A 21,224-nucleotide genomic window follows, 5' to 3' on the forward strand; every position below is an offset into this window, starting at 1 on the left:
TATTACCGATTGTAACGAAAATTTTTAAAGGTAAGATTATTGTCAACTTAAGAGGATAAATAAATGCTCAAACTTCTGTCTGTTAACTAAAGTGCTAACTTGGACTTTAAAATTGACAATGTATTATTTTGTTTCCTGGTCTGAAAACTGTAATACATAGTCCATATTTATACTTATAGACTACTGGATAGGTTGAAGATATTTGTATCAATCCCCACTGAAAAATTCAAGAATACTCAAGCACCCATTTTATATAAGTATATATAGTATATATACACACACACGCATATAACTTGGACTTCAAGTATCAGACTAATAATCTTAAATCTAATGACACCCAAAACATGTTTCTTTTATTCCTAAGGCATTTTGACTCTCATTAAACAGTCAGAATTTTTCTAGTAGATGAACAGAGAATATGTTCTCTTTTTCTGAAGACATGTAGAGAGAATTGTTATCACAAAAAATTTCACAATGTATCACACACAAAAAAAAATCACAAAATAATCACAAAATAAAGGCATTGCTTTCTTCATTTTATACCTTTGTACAAGAAGTTATTCCTTAAAATTGAATAAACCATATATATTTCAAGTCATTAGATTGTACACAAGATTATATGATGGTATTATTGGAAGGTAATTTTGATTACATTCTGCAATTTTGAAGATTTCTGTTAGGAAAAAATGGCACAGAGATGAGGTCCAATTTTGTTTTTTAAAAGTTTGTCCTTCCCCAGCCTCTTAATGAAGCTAGAACTACTCTCATTGGCTTTTGAATTATTAGCTAGAGTTGCTAAACTAAACCACAAATTTAAGACTGACAGCTAGTAGTCATTTCCATTGAAAATGAAAACAAATTAAATAATGGTGCTGTGTTTCCTCAGGACCATGCCTATTCGTCTTAAATGAAGGATTGATACTATTCCAACATCAAAGTCTTCTTACCTAAGCCATATACCCATAAAAGATTAAAAAAAAAGAAAATCACTCAGTCAAGTAAGATGAGTCAAGGTTTCCTGAAAAATTACTTTAATTAACAGCTAGGTATATTAAAGATGTTTTCATCAGGCATATCCTATTCTCCGTCACTTCTCAAGCAGCGTATTTCTGACAAAATAATCTTTGTTATTCTAGCTAGTTTTATGCATCACATGTGAATCAGTTTGTCAAACATTCCTTACATTCAAAATACTTTTCCTGGGAAACCAGGCTGTATTTGTGGAATGTAATACTCAAAAATTTTCTTTCAGGTGTGTCTTCCTGGCAGCCTGCCATGCTTCATGCTTCTTCTCCCATTTTGCGAATAAGGAAATACTACCACCCTACAGGCCAGCTTGGTTGTAATTCCTTTTTTTTTTTTTTTTTTAAGTGCATGAAGAACAAAGTTCAGCACTTAAAAAGCTTTCTAATGTGGGTAAATGAATGCAAACTTTATTATCCAGGCCTTTTCACCTGCTAGCTATGACCCAGGTCACCTTTTGGAAATAACAAAACATTCCCCAACGTATTTTATTTGTTGGTTAATCAAAAAATGAAATCGATCTTTTAAATTGCCATGGACAACAGTGGCTCTATCTTGCATACTAAATTAAATCGACCTAAATTAACTAAACATGGAATAAAGGAGTTCCTATCTAATTCCAGCTATAGTTATTACGAACACTCAATATGATCGGCGTTCCTTGCTGAAGAAGTAACAGCATGACCCTTTCTACTGGCTAGAGACTAAGTTAATTTGATATTTTTTCATCGTTAATGCCTATTATAAGCAATTTTTAAGAAATATGTGTTCATAAGCTGTATTGGGTTTAGGTGGGACAGCTTTGGTAGTAGGGGGCTGCAGGGATGGCCCCTGTGAAAGGAGCCCAGCAGCTGCCCCATGCCAGAGCAGAGTCAGCCGGCTCCACAGAGACCCACTGCTGGCCAGAGCTGGGCTGTGAATAATGCTGGTTGGACTTCTCGGACAGCAGACTGAAGAAAGGGGAAGAAAAAAAAATACAACTGCTGTGCTACAGCAGCTGAGAGAGAAGGGTGACGAAAGGTGAGAGAATCAGCCCCGCAGACACCCACAGCCGTGCAGAAGAGGAAGATGTGCTCCAAGCATGCAGCAGCAGTTTCCCTGAGGCCTGTGGAGAGGCCCCTGGTGGAGCAGGCTGCATCCATGGTCCCCCTGCACCCATGGGTCCCACATGGAGCAGATCTCCGCACTGCAGCCCGTGGAGGAGCCCCCGGTGGAGCAGGTGAATGTGGCCCGGAGGAGGCTGCGGCCCATGGAGAGCCCCCGCAGGAGCAGGCCCCGGGCCGGAGCTGCAGCCCATGGAGAAGAGCCTACGCAGGAACAGGGGGTTTGGGGGGAGCTAACACCCATGGGGGTTTTCCATCAAATTTTCTCCCCTATCCTACTGAAGAATGAGACAGCAGTTGTTATGGTGCTTATCTGCCTACCGGTGTTAAACCACCACGTAAGTATTTCTTATTCAATGTGAAGCAAAAAACTCAGATTTACGCGGATAAAGCAAAACCCATCTTCCTTCCAGCACAGTTTACCTTACATGACTGCCTATGTCCAGTAAGGCAAAAGGTACAAACTAAGCACAGGGCAGCCCTGCTGAGAACAGCTGATGCCAACCTGTCTGAGACACTCAGGACTGCGATAGGAATTGAAGCAATGCACCTGGAAGTTAGTTGATGCCAGCCATAAGGAAAAGATGTAGACTGAAGAAGTTTTAACCCTGAACTGTTGCATGACTTTTATATAATGATATTGTTTCACAGTGCTTGCTGTTCGATCTAAGTATATGGGAAGCATTATCTAAAAATTAACCATCGTGTCATTAGCGATGAAATCTACTTAAGTATGTTTTCAGTGTTATGGGATGTTGATGGCAACAAGACAGCAGTATCTGCTATCTTTGAAATTAAGGGAAGTATATTAGGGTTGAGAAATAGTTGCTGTGTCTTCAAGAGACCTGATTTTAGACTTTGGCACAAGTATAAACACACACACAAAAAAGCTCCACTTATATTTTGTTTCTTTATTCCAAATATTAATTTTAAAATATTTCCTAAACCATTTTTGACAAGCATACTTTAGACATATCATTAGATAACAATCCAGCCTGTAACAACTGTTTAACATATAACACCCTAAAAAGCTCAACTTCCTGAACAGGATCTTTCTTTAACGATGAAACCCTAACAAATCATAGTTATCGTTTATCAGAACATATACACTAAGTTTGTTAGGTACCCAGTCAGTATCCTAAAGGAGAATTCAGGAATCTTCATTCCAAAGTGGTTAGCCACATGAATGCAGTGAAAAAGCAATTTGTCAGCAGTACCACCTTTGGTATTATTATGCCTTTTCCCCCCCCCCCCCCCCCTCAGGAAAAGAGAAAAAAAGAGGGAGAGAGAGATTAAATAGGCTTTTTATTGTTGTCACGATTAATTTATCAAGTTTTTACTTGGATAGTATAGTTGGTTTGTCACACAGCTACACACAACATTTTAAGAGCCCGAGCAAGGGAATGGATTCTGGAAAACATGGAATGCAGGTTCCTGAATTATGCTGGACTCATTGGAAAAAAAAGTCAATGCTGCAGAAACAAGTTGTTTCATAAAAGCAACTCTTGTTGTATGCTTGATGTTTCTAGGAAGTCTACAGTCAAGTCTTTTTTGAACAAATGCAATCCACCGCCTTATTACCCATTGTACCCGATCTCAGAAGTTTTCCTTGAGTGAACTGAGCATTTCATGTTAGGGATGCACAAGCATATGTGAACCTCTAACTGCTCAAGCAAAACAAACTGATTTTTATGAAACGGTTAGTGGAATAATTCTTTAAACCAGTCAAGTAACTGGCTTCAAAAATATTTATGTTTAAATATAAACATTTCAGTATACATCATCTACATCCTTTAAAGAAAAACATACATGAAAATTAAACTTGGAAAAAAAATGCATTGAAATTAATCATCTGTTAAATACAGAGTAAGAAGTAAAAAAATATATATATCAGAACGTTCTTCTCTGGGAGACTTCTTTGCCATTCTCTGTAAGTGCAAAACAACAGTGTTGTCATTTTGATAGGTGTATTGCAAATCTCCCTGCTGTGTGAATTGAGACTAAGCAATACAGTTTTTGTAAAGCAAGTGTAAAAATATAGAGAATTGAACAGTATTTTAGACACTTTCTTTTACATTCTTTCATGTTAAGGTTAAAAAAAACAGCAAAATTTGTTACTCCTGAAGAATTAGTACTTTAGATAAATTATATAATAGAACATTTCACAGGATATTTCACAGGAAACATGGAAAGAATGAATTATAGACATACGCTATCGTTAAAATAGAAAACTTATCCATTTCAGTTTAAACCACCACGTTTTTGTTTTTGTTTTTTTTTTGTTTTTTTAAACTAGGTGTCACTGCTTAACAGCCAATTAAATTATAGTACTATAAACATATTAAGAGCTCTATTTTTAAATATTGACTTGACAGCACAGAAGGAAATTGCCTATTTTGCCTGTTTTGTTGGGTAGCTTCAAGGAAACAAGACAAGGCTTTATGCAGTGTATCAGGAGCAGCAATGGACAAACAACTTGAACAAAAGCCATAAGGGATGCTGCCACATATGTTTAACAACAGAATTCCAGTAACTGGGGTGGTGAAATTATAATCCTCTCTGTGTTTGTAGGCATGGAGTTCTGAAATGTAGCCTTAAAGTGTCGTACCAACATTTATCAGATTTAGTTCCCTTAGTGACCAACTGGTATTAAATTTTTGGTTGTTCTGTAGCTTACCAGAGAGAAAAGTGAGAACAATAGGCACATATTATTTTTCAGTGCTTGTTTGGAGACAACTGATTTAGATAACTTGACAGCAAGATATACTGAAAGTGCATAGTACAGAATACATCAGATGTGACACCCATTTCATTCCTGATAAGGCTCCATTCCCTCATCCCAATTTTACACTTTTTGATGATTCATACCTTTCAGGAAATTTAAAGTTTAATATACTAGGCTCTTGGGAAATCTCTCTAGCACCTTCATTCTGCATTAGCATGAATTGCTAATTCATGTGTTACTGAAGAGAAGTAAAAGGAAAGATCTAGAAAGTAAAAGTAATCATTAGTGATAGCATGGCTCTGGATGATATTTTGGCTTTAGGATGCAGTAGAAACCTCCACACAATTATATTACATGGCTTCTGAAATTATATAAGTAAGTTTACTTCTTGAACAGCAAATAGAAATAGAAAAATCAATGTCCCCAACTAACTACTACTCATGCTAACATAAGTAATACTTGTGCATGCCTTTATCATATTGTCCTTTATCATATGTTTTTTAGTTTGCTGTCTTCCTACTATCCAAAATCTTCCCACTACTTCTCTATCATAACACTCAAAACAAAACCTTCAAACAAACAAAAGAACAACAACAAAAACAAGAGAAAAAAACTTAACATGTACAGGTTTGGAAACTTCAGAAAAGTTACTTCAATTGCTTTTTTTTTTTTTTTTCCCCCATTTGAAAGTAATGAAATCCAGACAGCAAGGAGAATTCATATGTACACACACTAACACACTACTCCCATTGCCTGTATCTGAAGGAGGAAAAATGAGACACTAGAAGTTTTAAAGTACGACCTGTTGGTTTTGTCTGTAATATCAGGAATGGACAGTAGGTGGAAGCAAATAACCTCTTGAAATCTTGCTCAACTTTCCTATGAAAGATAAATATATTACACTGACCAGGTTGGTCAGGTATTTTACACACATCCTTAGCATCCCAACAAGTGCTAAAACAAATTAGGCCGTTGCTTCATAACACTATTTTCCAATTTTCTAAAATGATGCAGAATGAGAAATAAAAGGGTATTAACAGATTTAAAAATTTATGAAGTGGAGCCGGTTCCTTTGAATGACTAAAGCATACATAAAACTAACCCAATGTTAAACAAAAAAATTGTATAAATATTTGAAAAAGCACTCATTCAAACTCTGGGTTACTGCTTTGCAGTCTTCCAAAAGGGGGCCTACAAGAAATAGGGGAGGGACTCTTTGTCTGGGGGGCGAGGAGGAAGGTGTTGTAACAGGACAAGGATTAATGGTTTTAAACTAAAAAAGGGTAGATTTAGGTCAGGTATTTGGAAGAAGTTCTTTAGTCTGAGGGTGGTGAGGCCCTGATCCAGGCTGCCCAGAGGAGCTATGGGTGCCCCATCCCTGGCAGTGCGCAAGGCCAGACTGGATGGGGTTTGGGCAGCCTGGGCTGAGGGAGGTGCATGCCCTTGGCAGGGGGTTTGCAATACTTAAGATCCCTTCCAACTCAAACCATTCTGTAATTCTATGATTTTTCTGGATATTTATTAAGTGCTTAAATATATCAAAGCCCTGAATAATTGAGGAAAATACTTAATCACAGAATCACAGAATTTTCTAGGTTGGAAGAGACCTCAAGGTCATTGAGTCCAACCTCCAACCTAACGCTAACAGTCCCCACTAAACCATTTCCCTAAGCTCTACATCTAAACGTCTTTTGAAGACTTCCAGGGATGGTGATTCCACCACTTCCCTGGGCAGCCTGTTCCAGTGCCTCACAACCCTTTCAGTGAAGAAGTTCTTCCTAACATCTAACCTAAAACTCCCCTGGCGCAACTTAAGCCCATTCCCCCTCGTCCTGTCACCAGGCACGTGGGAGAACAGGCCAACCCCCACCTCGCTACAGCCTCCTTTAAGGTACCTATAGAGAGCGATAAGGTCACCCCTGAGCCTCCTCTTCTGCAGGCTGAACAAGCCCAGCTCCCTCAGCCGCTCCTCGTAGGACTTGTTCTCCAGGCCCCTCACCAGCTTTGTCGCCCTTCTCTGCACCCGCTCAAGCACCTCCATGTCCTTCTTGTAGCGAGGGGCCCAAAACTGAACACAGTACTCGAGGTGCGGCCTCACCAGAGCTGAGTACAGGGGGACGATCACCTCCCTAGCCCTGCTGGTCACACCGTTCCTGATACAAGCCAGGATGCCGTTGGCCTTCTTGGCCACCTGAGCACACTGCTGGCTCATATTCAGCCGACTATCCACCATCACTCCCAGGTCCTTCTCTGTCTGGCAGCTCTCCAACCATTCCTCTCCCAGCCTGTAGCTCTGCTTGGGGTTATTGCGCCCCAGGTGCAGGACCCGGCACTTGGCCTTGTTGAACTTCATGCAGCTGATCTTTTTCACTGTCCATTATCCGTTATATTTCATTATTGCTGTTAACAAACAGGCTACCAGCAGAAGAATTAATTTGAATCTCATATTAGTTCTATTTTATCCAACCCAGAGAACAAATTAACCATGCAATAATACTTACTGAAGGAGAAAAGAAATGAAAAATGAAACCTTAGTATGTGCCATTCAAGTCTTTACTAAGTTCATCCCCAGAAACTGAAGGAATCATGCACAAGCCTCATCATACTAAGAAACCAGTCCCAGGATTCCAATGGTTTCAAAAGCTGCCATGTCCAAAGTGTAAGAAAATAGTTGTATTAATGAAAGCAATAGCTTTATCTCCATTTACTAACACTTCTGAAGCAACAGAGGCCTCTGTCTAACAAGCTACAAGCAGAGAGCAGGAGAAGACTGGGTCGTTTGCATCTTTCCCTGTTGTCATTCTCAGGGCTGTTTGTCCGGAGTCCAAAAAGAAATTAATCTGATCAGTGACCTAAAGGTTTCTCAGTCTTTGGGGAGCTTACTCTTTTTGTTTCTGGGTAAAAGTAGAGAGTTTAAAGAATGGTTTCAAGGATTGTTGGGATACTGAACTGAGAAATTTTATATTTAAAAACAACAACAACAAAAAAAGCGCATGTAAAAATACTCCTGTATTTTTAATGTACATTTGAAGCAACTCCAACATGTGCCCTTCCCACACATCCACCCACCACCCGGCTGTGAAAGCAGATAACCCAATCTCTCATCTGATTCTAGAGTTTTGTTTGTGTTCATTTGCAATTTTCAAAGCTACCAAGAGCTGAAAACTTCTTGACAGATGAAAAGCTTGACTTTTGTCATTAATATAGACATTTTTGATGGAACTTGTACATATCTGCTTGCTGATAAAGCAAACAGACTTGGGCATATGAGATTTTCCCAATTCTTTTCATTTTCTCACCCTTGATTTATTTGTCCTTTTCTTAATTACACTCTTATGCAGAGACACATAAGTCTTCACTGCAGAGAAACAAGCCTTCCTGTGCCTCAGCTCATCCAATTTCTTCAAACACGTTTTCATTAGTACAATGGGGAAAAAAAAAAAAAACTTCTGAATTTATCTTCTGTCTATGCACTTAGATTATAACTGCACAAAACAACATAAAAATACGCAGCATTTTAGGAAAAAAAAATGCATAGTATTTCAAGAGATTAATTTATCACACTATTATCTAGGAATTTGCTGCTCAAAACTTGAAGAACACCAGGTTAAGATTGAAATTTAGGGGTTAGCACATATTAAATCTTAGAAAATCACAATGAAAAAATATATTAAATACAGTTGCCAGTCTGAACAGCAACAACGTTTTCTATACACAACACTCCTGACATAGCAGTGTCTATGCTGACACTGATTAAGAATGTGGTAGCAAATGCATGAGTGAAGACTGCATCCAAAAGGCTATACGTTAATGTGCAAATTAAAAAGAAGCTCTGATGAGTACAGTTACTTCTTTAACATCCTTTAACATCCAGGAGAAATAAGGAATTTAAATAGACTGCAAGCTATTTAGAGTGGCAACGGCACCAATTTATTTTCATACTTTTTAGTAATTACTGTCAAGAAGAAAGTGACTGAGATGTGATCTATTTTCCTTCTTATATGCCCAATCTAAGGTATACAAGACCAGTTTCCTTTCCAAGACCTGCCAGTCTATGTAGTAATGAAGACATCAGAACCCAATTCTATTCCTAATCTTTTTAGGAAGGTCATAAATTAGCCAATAAATAAATAAATAAATAAATAAATAAATAAATCTGATGAGCTACACTTAGACACAGTGCCCCTAAAAAGAAGCTAAGGCAACACAGAATTGAAGCCTGCTAAGGAAAGTAAGCAGGGACGAGAAATATTGGTGCCACGGATGTATTCTTGTTCAACAACATCCATCAGCACCTAGTGTCTCCAGCACATGCTCTTCACGAGCGTGCAGAAATTCAATCTTTACCTTCCACATAAATGCCTCAGTACCAACATACACATAACTTTTTAGGTAAGCATACAGGTAAGACTTATTCCTTCCATTTTTATTTTTTTTTTTGGCTATTTCCCTCCCAAAAGAGATGCTAATGCCTACATAAATACTAACATGCCCAGAACGTGTTCACTAAGAACAAACGGCCCTGGCATATTTTGCAGAAGGGCAGTTCTGTCTCAGTACTGGTTGAGACAAACTACAAAAGAATTGTTTAGTATATTTTCTGTTGTTGTTGGTTTGCACATTATAGACTTTTTGTAATATTTTTCCCAGTTTAATCAAGTTACCCAAACATGAATACTGAATAATATCTAAGCTAAACAATTTAAAAATAAAATAGAACCAGTACATCAGTTACAAGTTCTGAAAAATTGATTACATCAAATCCGATTTTTGATAGAGCACAAATGGCAGTGCTCCTCAATTCAGAACACTTCCTTGATTAATTATTTTCAACCTACAATAAGTGTAACTGTGGAGATTTCCCTTAAACTAAAAAGCTGTTAGAATCACATTACAGCAGAAAAATACATCTCTCCCTCTTTCTTTACGAATGTAAAAAACTGTTAATACAGTTTTATTCAATCTGATCAATTTTTTTGAACTACTTTATTTTTGCTAGATCTGTTTAAGATTTATTATCCTAATAAATTCTGAAAGGGTGTTTTTTGTTTTGTTTTTCCCTTTAAAGACTTAATGCAAATTCTGAAGCATAGAGGAAAAATATCCACAATCTCTCTATGAATCCTTAGTTTTAGCAACTACAACTAATCAATCCTTCTATCATTTAAACCAAGATGGCAGTATAGAACATAGGCTGACAAGTAATACATGTTCCTTATTTTGCTGTTCATATAGCCATTAACTACAAAATAGTGTTATGTCTTGTCATAGCTGAACATAAACAACAAAACGACAAGTTTATGGCAGTATCTTCTACTAAAATAGGAGCTGGTATTCTTCAAAACATACTTCACTGCTTTTCAACAGTTAAGACTGAAAGGATGATACAAAAATATGGATTTAACAGTTAAAACTAATATATATTTATGAAAATAGGAAGTATTAAATGAATTTTTAAGATAAATTGCTGGTAATTCTCAATTTTAGAAAAATCATGGATACGTTAGTATTATGTTTGGAAGATACATGCAATTTTGATTGCTGCTTTTATATAGCCTTATTTTCAGTTTTCTTTTTAAACATATGACAGTTCATGCACATAAAGGTTACCCTTAAAAACATCTGAGTCACATAAAAAGTCACGTGCATGAGCTATTGACTCATGAAAGAAATATAATAGATCCCAAAGTAAAAATAATGAAACTACTATAACAAAACAAAGTTGTTAGAATGACCAATGTTAACAGAAGAAAATGCGGTAAGTTCTGTTATTTCTCTTTGTAATTCTCAGAGTGCTGTGGAATTATAGTCATAACCGGTATACATTTTAAGAGACACTATAAAACTGATTGATAATGAAGAACTTTCAAGTAAAATAATCTAAAATTCACTACCAGTTTTAAATTCCCAGTAACTGTAAAGTACCTTTTCACTTCCTGTGAATTTTTGACTTTTTAAGCTAATTAAATACGATATTTCTGCATTGGTTTTAATTTACTCAAAGTAACAAATTAAAACAGCGTCCAATTTTGCAATACAAATACTGAAAGTAATCATCACCATTTAAACTGCTCTGCCTAATGATTATTAATGATGCAGCCAGAGAAATATGTTCTATGACATTATGTGATGAAATAATAATATTTATTAACAAGATTGTTTCATACTACTAACATCATGTTCACTCTATCAGGCAGGAAAGATCCACTTCTTGGAATGGTGTAATTATATAGTAAAACCAACATCAAGTTGATGTTTTAGAGATTGAAATGCAGTACAGAGTTTTCTACCTAAACAACACAAACACTGAGATTCTGTATCACAGCTATTTCACAAAATACTGCCTGTACAGGCCACTTTAGAATGCTAATGTTTAAAATAATAATTTACAAATAAAGCTTCAAAAAAAAACATGTCAAAATTATAAAATAATCTAGAGGATGATAACCAAACAACAGATAAGGCATACATTAATTCCTCTTGTCCTCAGACCTCCTGCAATTCTGAAAAAAAAAAAAAAAAAAAAAAAAAAAAAAAAAAAAAAAATCACACACACAAAAAAAAATGACAGACAAAAAAAAAAGAACTTCACTACCCAAGTGTGCACTTCTTTCAAAGGCTTCGGCTCACCACACTTTACATAATTCCCATCTGGTTTCTTTAAAAGTAAAAATACCTGTTCTCAGTTGTCACTCCCAGCAACTACTTTATCAACAACTGACTGCTGTTTTTAAAACAATTTGGAAGTTCAAAGGAAACTTTAAGAGCCTAAATCCACCTAGAAAATAATATCATGGTCATTTCATGCACAATTCCGTAACTATATAAAAAATTACCCTAATACTAAAACTAGAACTAAAACTAAAGATTACGCTAATACTAAAAACTAAAACCAGCCTTACCAATCTCTGAAGCTGCTGCAGGCTTTTTTGTTGAGGTTTACCATACCCACCCCCAGCAGACATTGTCTATGCTCTCAACTATATTGTTCTCTGAAAAGCAGTATTTCTTGTTCTAAAAACCTTGGCATTTACTTTATGACAAAAAATGGCTATTACCTTTCCTGCAAGACTGAGTAACAGCTCTTCATTCCAGAAATGAAAATCACAATAACTACAAGACACTATAAGACAATCAGTTCTGGCGCTGGCACAGTCCCCAGCGCAGCGGGACATGGGAGAGTACAGGGGGGTTCTGTATATTCCGAGCCATACATGACGGGATGCAGTATGGGCATGAGTGCATCTTACTACTTGTAGACAAGATTGAAGAAAAGAACAAAGGCTTGAAGACTGATTAGCAGATTTACTTCAGACTTTATATATGTGATATATATTTATATGTGACATGATTATATATAAGTATATATATATATATATAATATTATATATATGATTATAATATATAATAATATATATAATATATAAATATATATATTATATTATGTATTATATGTATATAAAATAACTGTATGTCATAACTATAGACATGTTAGCATGGGGGGAAAAATAAAAAAAACTCTTGAAAGTTACTTGCATATAAAAAGAATATTAGAAGATATTAGAATAAGTTATCCTTAGCGAAGATACTGGGTGGAGCACTCTGAGTGACTATCATGGCTCTTGCCATCTGGGGGACATAAAGTTCTTGAAACATAGTTGAGATATTTTAGAGCCTTTGATACAAATAATCATTTCTTATTTAAAGTTAAGTGAAAAGTATTTTAAAGTTCTAAAATAAGCTATTTCACATTGAAAGTAAGTCAGAAACAGACATATTCATGAAGTAATTATGACAATTTTCAAGTCAATGCCCAAACTTCAGAACACAGCTAAAACCAATTTCATAAGCCTAAGGGTTTTCATTTCCCAATGCAGTGCAATCAATACATTGTTCTACTTAAATTGTGAAAAAATGAAATATAAGTGCTATTTCGTTATTTCTTTTAATTCAAATTCAAAACAATAACATCACTGCATAAAAATGGAGTGCAAATATAAATGTATAACTACAAAAAATCATAAGCAGTAAGGTAATACATAGAAAAAAGTGTCTGATTAACTACATTTTTTTTTTTACATTAATTATCAAAAATATTGGTTAAGTTTATATAGGTATTAACTTATTTTTCTCATTAGAATAAAATGCAGAAATTTTTTGCTAGCCAGTCAGATTGACCATGTCTCTAGGAAAGCAAGTAAAAAGCATGGCTTTAAACAAGTGTAAAACAAGTAAATAGCTGCATACGAGTTCAGTTTACTTATACAATTATAAATGTTATGAACCCTTTTTAGTACGATAAGACAGTAAATTTTTTCATTGTCTCAAACAACTGAAAAACTGACAATATATTTTTTTCTACTTAATGTCTCATTAAGGACAATGATCTCAATCTTTTAGTAGCTTAATAAAATATTTATGCATCTTCTCATTAGCAAGGAGTATAAAAAAAGGTAGCTGTCGGAACTCTAATCTAAAGATGTCCCATTCCAATTGGTTTTCTTTGCAGAGAACTATAACCTTGGGGACAAACAAAACTCCACAAGTAAAAGCAAATTAAAGAAGTCAAATCTGTTCCAAAGCTATCGCTTCTTATTAAAAGTTACCTTTTTCACTTTTCAGGATCCAGAAGAGTGCTGAGTGAAAACAGATTAAGATAAACAGATAAAACATACTCCAGAATAAAAACATCAAATATGGTTTTAACAAAGAGATTGGACTTCAGTGTTTTTTATCCTACATATATCCTATAAGTTTTAGAATTTAGCTTTAGGAACTATCCATTTCTTTAAAATGAATCACACAAATAACATACATTAGACAAAAATGGATGCTGCTACAGGTTGCCTTTTGTTTAGCCATGAAACTGTTGAAGATGAACTTCACACTCAGTACAAAACTTTATCAGTTTTATTTTTCTGTACAGAGAACATTAATCATTCAAAGTCAGAGATAAGAATTTGCTAGGGATTGTTCTTGAACTGTGCTTTACCTGAACTATTTCATTTGAATATATATATTGAAGAACTATTCTAGAGACAATGTCCTCGGCAAGACTTGATTGTGACTTTTCCAATGATTTTTTGGTAGAAGATAACCAGTTCTCAAACAGAATGACTTTATGTTACGTTTTCAGTGAGATTCAGTGAGATTCACAATTGTCTTCTCAGAGCCCAAAAGGAATTTCTTATCAAAGCTACAAAGATAACCCAACCTTAGAGAAGGGGAGTGAGGCCACATTTACCATTTACCTCAGAACAATGAACAGAAAATCTTGAAAAAAAAAAAAAAAAAAAAAAAAAAGGAAGTTAAAGAAAGAGACTCAAATCCTTACCTTACTTAATTCAATTCACACACTGGAGAACTTCAGTCTTCTATATAACATGTGAATATCATACTTTTAGGTTAGATTTTTCTGGTGGTATTTTATTTTTGTGTTAATTTACACTTAGAAAAAAAAAAAAAGATTTCCCTTAACCAGCATGATAAAAAAATGTAGATTTTAAGCGGATAGGAATATTGTTTACAATTCTGTTTAATTAAGGTTTAATATAAACATTAAGAAATATTCTAAACCATACCATAAAGGAATTTAATTGTAATAACCCTTCACTTTTAATCTAAAAGCCTACTTACAAATGCAATCAAATTTACAGCAACAGGAATGCAATTAGACAACCTATAGCTCAATGCTGGCTTTTGCTCATTTGCAAAGTGCTCCTGTTTACATTTACAATCCAAGAAAAATGAAATAAATTATTCATCAAATACCAAAAGCACTGGAAAGTAATACACATTGGTAGCGGAGCCAGAACAATGAACAAAGCCAAGTTCCATAAATAGCTAAGGCTCATATCTAGACTTGACACATGATGCTACAATACCCTGCAGGACAACAGCTGAAGAGAGAAACAAAAATGTAAATAAAGCTCAAGAACCTCTTTCACAGCACAGATGTCCTGAAACAATTAACAAGTCACTATTTGCTTAGTTAAGTAATGATCAGTTTAAAGCAAATCTAATCCCCATACTTTCACCAGCATCCAAACACTTGCTGAAGTGACAGAATGCGATTCATGTATTGCCAACTTCATTAGCTCATTCTCATGCCAGTCCCCTATATCAGAGCAACAATCCTTTCTCTAATCCCATCAAGGGGCTTTTTTTTTTTTTTTTTCAGCTTCCATCTCCCACTGACTCAGATAGGGGAATCAAATACTGAATAATACATTCAATGAGTTACTTAATTAGCTGGGTGAAGGTGAAACTGAAACAGCTGAGTCAAATAATGAATAATGAGATGTCAAGCACAGTAGCTTAGACGAAGGAAGGATTTGAAAGCATTCTTCCTGACAAAAAGACGCACGGTATTTTTCAAGCGCAGAATACTAAGGGATTAATCTTTCCCTTTCAGTCCCTCCAAAAATATCAGTCTGGGGGCATATTCACAAAAGTGAACAGAGAAGAAGTAGGAGAGTAGAAATCGCTCACTGTACCGCAAGTACAATTAAATAAGTAATAGTCAATTACTAAGTTAGGAGTAGTTCAAAACAAAACAAAACAAAAATCTAGAAAAGTTAAGTCAAAAATGCAAAACTCTTGTAATATAGTATGACGATAAACCAAGTAGCTATAAATCTTTTCTCATTTAAGGAAAGATTTTGTTCTGCAGCAAATCAAATGGAAAACCAAAAATCTCACTAATCTATTAATTAAATCCATTGTTAGTGATGGTGGATAGTCGTCTGAATATGAGCCAGCAGTGTGCTCAGGTGGCCAAGAAGGCCAACGGCATCCTGGCTTGTATCAGGAACAGCGTGACCAGCAGGGCTAGGGAGGTGATCGTCCCCCTGTACTCAGCTCTGGTGAGGCCGCACCTCGAGTACTGTGTTCAGTTTTGGGCCCCTCGCTACAAGAAGGACATCGAGGTGCTTGAGCGGGTGCAGAGAAGGGCGACAAAGCTGGTGAGGGGCCTGGAGAACAAGTCCTACGAGGAGCGGCTGAGGGAGCTGGGCTTGTTCAGCCTGGAGAAGAGGAGGCTCAGGGGTGACCTTATCGCTCTTTTTAGGTACCTCAAGGGAGGCTGTAGCGAGGTGGGGGTTGGCCTGTTCTCCCACGTGCCTGGTGACAGGACGAGGGGGAATGGGCTTAAGTTGAGCCAGGGGAGTTTTAGGTTAGATGTTAGGAAGAACTTCTTCACTGAAAGGGTTGTGAGGCACTGGAACAGGCTGCCCAGGGAAGTGGTGGAGTCACCATCCCTGGAAGTCTTCAAAAGACGCTTAGATGTAAAGCTTAGGGATATGGTTTAGTGGAGGGCTGTTAGCGTTAGGTTGGAGGTTGGACTCGATGACCTTGAGGTCTCTTCCAACCTAGAAAATTCTGTGATTCTGTGATTCTGTTTCCCAAATTGCTATTCTTAGTAATGGCATATCTGTTCTTCTACCCTTGGCATTCGTTGCAGAAGTCTGTAATCAGACACTATTTATTACAGGCAGAACTAGTTAATTAACCCTTGCTTTATTTCTGTGTTTGGACAAAAGACTTGATTCATCCCCACCCTGCAGTCTCTAAATGATGATCTTGCCAGGCGAAAGGAGCACAACATCGTGGTTTAGTCCATAGGAATTCTTCCAGTGACTCTGCTTGAAGTATTCTGCCAGGAACCATGGGCAATGGCAGATATTCAAAACGTTTATTTGCAAATGGGGCGGGACAGTAAGGATTGTACTAATTTATTATGAAAAAGAATAACGGGTACAAAGTGTCAAATGTTGAAAAAATCGTACACCTCAAACACAAGGTTAGTGCTCAAACCCCAGATGGATAGCTGTAAGAAAAAGACAGAACAAGATTTTTCTTCTGATTTAAACTCCTTACATCTATGAAATAATTTTAGTATTTTTAATTTTCAGACCCTCCAGTGGATCCGACTGATACTGGCATATCCCTACATTACTGCTGTATACGTATGATACACTGCCTGTGTATCAGTCATCCTTGCCTGAACATTACTTTCCTGTAAAAGTAAATTAAGTGGAAAAAACTATATAATAGGTGTAAACAGAAGTGAGTGTACGTCATATGGTATGGGATGTGTCAAACTCAAGCCAGTTAGGAGCCATTATGAAGTTGTTAGAAACAAGAGAAATAATGCACAATTCACTGTAGTCTGAGCAGTACTCAAACGAGTGTCCTACAGATGGCAAGTTCTACAACGAGAAGAAATAGCAGTAATGCCTGGGGCACTGGCTCACCCATCATCAATAAGACAGTTATCAGATGGCTGTTTTCTGCAATGACTGCTTAATAAATCGTCTTTCTCGAGTTTACTCAGTCTGATTCTCCCACTCTGAGCACACAAATAGCTCTCAACTTCCAACATGCCCTAGATTTGCCATATTTTGTTAAAGGCCCTGCTCCCATCAAGAGTATCAGAAGGATTAAAATAACTTACAAACAAAATGGCCAATTTCTATCACGTCAGAAATACGATAATTATTTTCAGGTCTTCATAAACCTCTTGCATGTGCATGTAGATAGAGATTAGGCTATTTTCCTGCCACATTACTTATTCATAAAATGTAAATACCAGGGAGTTCCACAGTACAGTACTTTTCTACATTACCTGCTGCAGCAGCAGCCTATCTGAGAAAAGCTGGCTGTATGGGCTGGCCAGTTCAGGCACAAAATCCAATGCACAGTGCTTTGTATCTTGAAAGACATCTTGGCACCACTGTATTTCCCCTGGCTGCCTTAGGCTCTAAACACTTCACCGTGCTTTGGCCTTTACTTCAATTCATAATACAGAGCTGACGCTGAAGAACTGAAATAAAAATATGCATGGGGAAAACAAAAAAATAAGTAAAGTAAATGACTGGTATTCATGACTGTAAGTGAAAAGAACAACAGACTAAAATAGTCTTCATAATTCACCAATATCTTATTTTTATAGTTTTTTGTTTTGTTTTGATGATTAATTCTTGGAGTTATCCTGGTGTTTGTCTTGGAAAAAGCTTGATTTATCTATTCCATTATCTATTCCAGCACAACAGTCCATCATCTCTCTGTATCATAAGATTAACATAAATAGACTATGGCACTAGCAGAAATCATGCAGTGTTCTAAAGTATATTGATCCTCTTCAGTAGATATAAATATATATATATATATATAATTATTTAAAAAGAATAATAATTAAAAAAGCCCAGACCATTTCTTTATTCCTTAGCTTCCTTCTGTTAAACTGTCTAGAACAGACTTGTGCAATAGCATGCTTACTTGCTTCTCAGTCAAAATAAGAATGTAAAGTTCAGTTTCTTAATTAAATTAATAATGTAAAACATTAAAAAAACAAAAACAGCATCACATATGCAAAGCCAAAAATATTGCTATGATACAGTGAATATAAGTGAATATAATAAGAATATTCCATACTGTAGCCATTGGATGTAGAGTAAATGCTTTCTGATTAGACTCACTGCTGAACACGTGCCTCCATTTAGTTGTCAGCAGTTATCAGGTAACACAAACTATACATGGAGCTGGAACTAATTTCTACATAATGCAACTGCAGAGAAGGCTTGCAACAACAATGGCAGACACATCATTAAATGGGCAAATGTAGAAACATAATTAAATTAACTGATAATCATCTCTCTTCTTCTATCCAGACTCTAATTTAATGCACTTGCAAATGTAATGAGGTTCACTGAATTGAAAAATACTGTGGAAATAACAGAAACAAGATTAAATTAATTGCAACACATACTGATAAGAAAGCTTGTTTCAAATTATGTGAAGCACATTTCTGAAAGCCATTAAAAGGCTAGTCACATATCAAGCACCTTGATGACAAATAATATATTTTAAATTATTTTTTCAGCTGGAATGTCACTGTGTTTCATATAACCACAGGTGAATTGTTTAGTCTTCTCTCTTATCCAAGTCTTCAGGTAAGAAAAATGTGAAAAATGCTTGGGCAGTAAAAAATTAAAATCTGGCCAACTACCAAAATTATTTCTACTCCACTCATTTCCATGCAATATCACTTTATAAAAATTAAGATGTACTAAATGCATTTATACCTTGCAGCTGCTTGGCTGAAAAAAAATTATTTCCTCCTAAGAAACCAGAGTTTAGCTAATGCAAAAAAAAAAAAAAAAGAAAAGAAAAAGTCAAAAAGTATTCATTTTGAGTACAAAACTAACTCAATCTAAGTACTCTCAGATGTGCCTGGAAGTCCTCTAGATCATTCAATGTCTCTGAAGCAAGATCAAATGCAAACCAACCATCCTGAAAGATTTTTATTGATTTTGTCCTTATAAAACTGAAATGATAAGAAGTCCATCATCCCCCTAGGTAGCCTATCCAAATAATTAAATGTATTTGATGCTTTAATTTCAGAAACACGGAGATCATTATACAGAAAATAACTGAAATTTCAGATAATACGAAAGGAAGTATTGCCTAGTATGTTACAGTAGACTAATATTTCAAATAATAGTGGGAGCTACAAGGCATCCAGTGTCAAGTATTTCAGTTGAATGGTAATTCTAATTTGTATATTTCCTTATTATACCAAGATTAACAACAGTGGATTTGCATCGGTGTGCAATGACAGGCTCCTTAAGTTTACATTCCCCTGACACTTCTGATGGCACTTTATGCCAAAGGGCAAGCAGGAGGCATTAGCAAAGGTTTCATACAGTCACAGAATGGTTTGCATTGGAAGACACGTTAAAGATCATCTCATTCCAACCCCCTGCTTATGTTTCTTGAGTTAACATTCAGAAGTTGGCAATGATCACTTTAACTTTTGATTTCTGACCAGCAGCGTGCTGCAATGACAAGAGTAATACAAAATCACAGCTGGGTAGGACAGTCTCTGAGCTAGCGGGCAAAGGAGAAGAAAAAGTAGAGGGCCAGGGTATTAAATCACAGGGCATCATCTTTTAACATCCAGGGCATTCTGGTCCTAAATGTACAAAGGTTAAAGCACACACTTTGCCTGAAGAAGGTGAAAATTTCACTAAAATCATCTTGGTCAAATAAATGGAAGATAGCTCAAAAGATAAAAAAATTTGATGAAACCAAACTTTTTTTTCATGTTCTTGTTCTTTCAAAGAGCCTTTGTAAAAAAGCTATCCAAATGATGTTCTTTCAGTCATTTTACTTATAGTCTGGATTCATCTCCCCTGGTTTTGACTGCTAGTTAGCCATGCTGTCTAAGTATCTATTGGTACCAGAGACAGGCTGCCACTGAGAAGTATCCCTCTCTGCTGACACTGCAGCTGAAGAACGGAGCTTGAATAGCTAGTTGAGGCATGCTTAATATGTTTGAAGTTAGGTAAAATAATCCCATCCTGTTTGTGCTATAAATATCCCTTCCTTTTTTGTGTCTTTCAGTTATTTCTGAAGTACAGAGTTACATATATATATATATATATATATATATTAGAGAGCTATAACATGTTTTTCTTGTTAATAGATTTTTCTAAAAAATGAATTAGTTATGAACTTTAATAAATATTGCTAATTGGACTTTCTATACTAAAATTGGTCGTTATTTGTTAAGTATTCCAGTCTTAAGGAAGAGGTATGGAGATAATTAAAGAGAATTCCTGAAGAGTTTAGTTAGTTACAAGTAAAGCTTCTAAAAGGAAGTTATCTTTTTATATTGTATATATCTAATTATTTACAAAAAGCAAGCACTATATGGTAACAGATTGTTTCTCAAGGTGGCCATACCCAAATTTATTTTCTATTTTCAACATGCCTTCAGTATAACTTCAGTTCCAAAAGATTTGGTCCTAAGATCTGTTAAAAATTGGCAATAGAGTAGGAATTGGTGTTAATTAGTCTGGGCTTTCTCCCAAATCTCTACCAATTTAACAATGTGTTTAGTGCTATTAAACTTACACTTTATAAATCTTTATTTACATAACAGAAACAGAAAATGGAAAAGAAAGGAAAGAATGGGATGGAGAAAATGGAAAAAGGCAATGATTATAGCTGAAATTGAGAAGAAGAACAAAAAAAAAAAAAAGACAGCTGCTTCATTTCCCTCCCCTTTAAGCTTATCAGCACATATAAGCATTTCAAAATCCGTCTCTGTGTGAGATTTACATTATGATTTTCATTATCAAAAATACATTTTAAATGTCTCATAAGTGGGCAGACAGAACTGAAATCTCATACGGTTGATGATTTACACACATAAAGACATACACTACTGGCACCATTTACAGTATAAGATAGTGAATCTATTAGAAAAATAGTCTAACCTTACTCAAGCTGAACGCAAAATTTGGAAACTTGTAGAAGAAATAGGAAGCCTATTACAGAGCCCCAAAAGAAAACACTATACACAAAAT

The 21,224-nt window shown here is 35.8% G+C and overlaps 1 protein-coding gene and 1 long non-coding RNA gene across 34 annotated transcripts in view; both read right to left on the reverse strand.

Annotated features, from left to right (window-relative positions):
• Positions 1–21,224, reverse strand: part of RBFOX1 (RNA binding fox-1 homolog 1) — an 873,300-nt gene that overhangs the window by 599,763 nt on the left and 252,313 nt on the right. The gene's annotated exons all lie outside the window — the stretch shown is intronic.
• Positions 3,415–14,935, reverse strand: LOC311445162. Its single transcript, XR_014698263.1, has 4 exons — positions 14,883–14,935; positions 14,186–14,225; positions 13,458–13,487; positions 3,415–4,054 (listed from the first exon to the last, which is right to left on the reverse strand). It is a non-coding gene; the product is annotated as an uncharacterized lncRNA (long non-coding RNA).

This window comes from Aythya ferina, assembly GCF_964211825.1.
Source record: "Aythya ferina genome assembly, chromosome: 15".
Lineage (NCBI taxonomy): Eukaryota > Metazoa > Chordata > Aves > Anseriformes > Anatidae > Aythya > Aythya ferina.